Below are 5,086 nucleotides of genomic sequence, written 5' to 3' on the forward strand. Positions count from 1 at the left end.
TTTGTATCTTGACAAAGAGTTTGGAAAAATAATTCATTGAAAGTTTGATCAAATGGAAACACTGTGAGTAAATAACATCTTTGAATAGTGCCCCATTGTTACATTGGTACAAAAATGCCATGTACTGTACTGTAATGTACTGTACTGATGCTGTATAGGAATTATTTTAAGTTACTTTAGATGTGAAGAAATAAATTCTCAATTTCCCAGGTTTGTCACCCTGAATTCTGCCTTTGCTCTTATTTTCAACTAATACCCTTCTTTCTTCAGTGCTTCACTGATCGCAAAAGTAGAAACGCACACATCCCTGCCTGCTTCACTCAGACATGCATGCCGGTGCATGCTTTTAGGCACACACACGTTTCTTTACTAATCAGCACTATTGAATTCCAGCAACAATAGGCACTCATCCTCTGGCCACCCAAGCGGTGCATACATGTGCACACACAAACCAGCATCACCAGATCATGAGTTCAGCTCTTTGTTCCTTCGTTGTGTTTTCTCTTCCTCCATTGATCTCACCTCCACACACGGGTCAGGAGCTGCTACGGCAAGATCATGTTATCTGGACTGCCAGCTCCTATCTTGGCCCACACACTGCACAGGGGCTCACTTGTAACCATCCTCACGTTTACTGACCATGCATTGCTGAGGTGTTATGCTCTACAAAAATATAACACAAAGACAGTAATATTCTCTCAGCATCATATTCCCGAATTCCTGGATTTAAAAGTGAAAAATGGGTGGAAATCGTTTGCGGAAAGTTTTTAAGTTTTAAAATTCCTTTTTAAAACTTATTTTTAGTGGAAAAAAATTAAAATTTCAACAATAATTTAGGTTAATGAGTATTTTTAAGGTTACATAAAGGACATATATGTTATAGCATTTACCCTTTAGTCAATTTCTTTGGCAGCAGATAATTGTTGTTCGGGCACATCCATATCTGTGCAACAACAAATCATTTAATTGCTATAATGCAAGACACATCTTGTGAGCTTGAAAACATGACTGAGCCTTTATTAAAACAAGTTTTGCTGTGGTTTCTCTTTTAAAACAGCATCAACCTTGGGGGAAGCAAAGTAGTTCAAGTGTATCACTTTGAAAGTGAATAAAAGATGTGTCTCTTGCATAAAGGCCAGAGGTCAAATCCACCAGAGAAAAAGTGGGAGATGTCGGGAGGGTATTTAAAATAAAGACGAAGACATGCTGTAATCATTTTCAAATGATTTAAACTCATTTGTAGAACTAAATATAGAACAAAAGACAACATGTTGAATCTTGAGGCCAAGATTTGTTTTCTTTGTATTTCGATGTCAGCAACATAATTCAAAGCATCTGTGATGTGAAAATTTGCCACACTTTTTTTTTCTTTTTTTCTTTTTTAACAATCCTAGCATCAACTGAAAAATCAGTTTTCAAAAGGGACATGTTTTCCACTCTTACTGTTGATGATTTCAGCTGCTCAACAGCTCAAATGATGCCGGTTTGGAATTTTTAATTTCATAATGAGCCGAATGTTATTTAGTTGGTGAATGATTTGAAGGGCGGCCTGGTTGGTCTCTTACCGTCTATGCTGTTGTAATCTGTGCCAAATATTGTCTGGGATTGTGTGTCTGATCTAATTTGTATTTACAGTATCATCATTTGTTAAGATCATTCACTTCATTTCTTTTTCCTTTGTTGTTGTTTTTTCTTTTTCACATATACACAATACACCTAAAGGTGATATGGACTTCTATCCTAATCATTACCCTGTTTTAGTTTCTTTTAACTCATGAATTACTTTTTACTCACAAACCATTGTTATTATTATCAACAAAAGGAAGAACTTTAACTCGTTGTCTGTCAAGCGAAAGAAACTTGTTTATTCCTTTAAAAAACAGAAAAAAAGATTTGATATCACTGTTTCCCCCTTCGTTAAGTCCTGTCACTGACATTGTTGATCCCTCATACTTTTTAAACAACTTTATTTATCTATTTGCTTATTTTTGTCAATTATAAGCACCAAAACCACTTTTTTGGGTCAACACAATTTAATGCCCAATTTGGTTAAAGCAGCACTATGTAACTTTTCCACCTTAATATCATATTTCCAGAGTCATTGTGATGGTAAATCAACTTACAACAGGTTTAATGACACCTCTGTCATGGTCTGAGGGGTCTGTATCGCCTTCACTGGCACTAGGAACTAGTAGGAACCCTTCCACACTACTGGTAAAGCACTACCGCTTTTGTCCGAGGGAGCCGCCAAACTCAACAAAAGCTGAAAGTTACATTGTTCTGCTTTAAAAGAAAATACAGCTTATGTTTAGAAAAATCCACCAGCTACCTTTAGCTCAGGATGTGGCACAAAAATATGGCTCCAGAAAAATACAATGGCAACATATTTTCCAGACCGCTGAGCGATTTCTATAAACAGACAATCTCTGAGTAGGTTGGTCCAAGGATCATGACCATTCAATGGTAGTTTCCAGCCTTGTACAGAAATCTCTATGGGAAATTGTTACTCATATAACAATATTGTGCACCTCAAATAATGAAATGATGAAATTTGTGAAAATATTAAATTGAAAAATGTTCTTCAGTAGCTATTTGCTGACTCTGAGATGTGAATCCTGAATTGATTTTTTTTACCTAGTCATGCTCAACGTATCCATCCATCAATTATTATTCATGCTTCGTTTTTATCAGACGAAGCTACAGTGGGGCTGGAGAGGTTGTCAATGGACAACAGCCTGGGTTTATTTACAGTTTACAGTTCATTTACAGTTCACCAACTCTACAAGTTTGTTTTTTTACCATGTGAGTTGCAGTCAACTGCATTTTTGAATCAACAAATATAATTCCCGGTTCCATCATGTGACAGATTAATCTGTAAAGTTCCATTTTCATGACAGATTTACTTTATACAACCCTGTAATGGACTGATAATCTTACCTCCATAGATCTGGGTTGGGTTGGGATAGGCTACGACAGATCCCTGTGACTGAAAAATTGGAAGCAGGTATAGATGGATGGATGGACGGATGGATGAATGATGGAATTACGTTTTTACTGATGTTTAGTATGTTAACTTTTGAGACTTATCTGTGAGATGTTAAACCTTGATACAGAGTTTTCTTTCATGGTTATAAATTAATTATATCCATCCTCGATGAACTCTAATTGTAAAAGAGGATTTTCATCGCATGAAAAAATGTAAAGTTTACCCCTTTGTTGTTTGATATGGATCAGTGTAATCATATCACTCATGCTGTGGTGACATGATTCTGTGGGTACCTATATTCCCATTGAAAAAAAGGATAAAGCCTTGACAAAGGGTTATATGTTATGGTTTGATAAGAAGTACTTATATCTAGATTAACATTGGAATTAGTGTCAGAGTGAGGATTAAGAAAGTTATCCTCGGGGAGATGGTTGGATTATGTCTACATATCAATGGATATCTCTGTACAGATGTGATACAGTGGTTTAAAAATAAAAAAGACACATGTAAGGAAGGGGTGTTTGAGTGTGACATTTGCCCAAACTTGTACACATTCTTTAGACACATGTACAGCAGTCATGTCTTTCTGTAGGTAGACGCAGGCTACATTACATGTCAAGGTATGATTATTGCATAGCACGGCTTTCTTAAATTGTGCGTGCATGTGTGTGTGTGTGTGTGTGTATATACATTGTTTGGTTTAGATGTAGATGTGCATGAAAGCAACTTCAAAAGACTAAGGTATCAGATCCAGACATGGGCTACTTTGCCCTGGCTGACAAATGAGAGGCCGTTGTGTGGGAAGCGAAGGAATTTACAGCATCTACCTTTGATCTACACAGGTGGGCCTGTGTTTATGTGTGAGTGTATCTGAGTATGAGGAAGCAAGGAGATAATCATGTTTAACTGTGTTCATGGGGTACAAAAATGGGAGACTCATTATAATTTTGATGTGCATAATGCTGGAACCTACAGAACAACCTGGTTGTTAAAAGACTGGGTTAGAGGTACTGTTGATCTCCGTTAGGGGCTATGATAAGGAGCTAAAGGATGTGTTACTTCAATAAAGTTAAAAAAACAAACACCGAAAAGTGTGTGTGTGTGTGTGTGGGTGTAGGTGTGGGTGTGAGAGAGAGACTTTTCACACTGACGCTATTGACAGTAGTAAAACACATGCCGTACCCGAAATAAACACAATAATCCACTGATAGGTTTCTCAAATCAATACAGCCTAAATTTTCCTTGTTTCAGTAACTTCACTATATCTATGTATATTTATACATGTAACCTGTCCCAACTGTCGAATGGATGAGAGCTGGATTAGACCCTGGATAGATTAGCAGTCCAAACCCTCAGAGAAAACCAGTCATGCACGATCCACTTCAACAGTGCTGATTTTCAAAATAAAATCAGTGTAAATTACTTTTTGATTAGATGTAATTATAAAAATATGTAATGGCTTTTACAGTGCACTTTTTCCACTCACGTTGTCATATGGTATCAGTTAAAGCACTTTGAAAAATACTTTTTGTTGAAAAAAAGGACTTTAGGCTAAACCTTTTAGGCAACAATGCATTTTGATAACCGAGCAGGCCGATTTAACGAGCAAACACGGTCAGTTTACATAGCTCACCTGCACTGATAACAACGCTCACCCTGTCCTCTCTTTGCAGGGTCACACAGGTGGACAAACACTCGAAAAGACCGGCGAATACACAAGGGACACTTTTTCATTCATTTTATTTTGTTAGTTAAATTTCTATAGCAGGTGAGGGAACATAACGGTCACACATGGGTTTGAATTGAGCATAGTTTTCAGAAGTCACAGTGTTTCAGACATGAACAAGAACATTTAAAAAAATGACAATGAAGAAGGAAGGGCCCAAAGGAAACTTAAACGTAAGGTGTAACGGTGGCACATTCCTACACACCTTCTCCTTCATGGTCCTCCAACTGCCCCCTCTGCTCCACACCCACGCACACAAACACACGCACAAACACACACATGCACACATATAAAAGGCCAATGTGTTGTCATCCCCTCCCTCCCATGACATCCCCTCCCTCCATCCCTAAAGGCAAACAGAACAAAACAATAAA

The sequence above is a fragment of the Cololabis saira genome, chromosome 10, assembly GCF_033807715.1.
Source record: "Cololabis saira isolate AMF1-May2022 chromosome 10, fColSai1.1, whole genome shotgun sequence".
Taxonomy (NCBI): domain Eukaryota; kingdom Metazoa; phylum Chordata; class Actinopteri; order Beloniformes; family Belonidae; genus Cololabis; species Cololabis saira.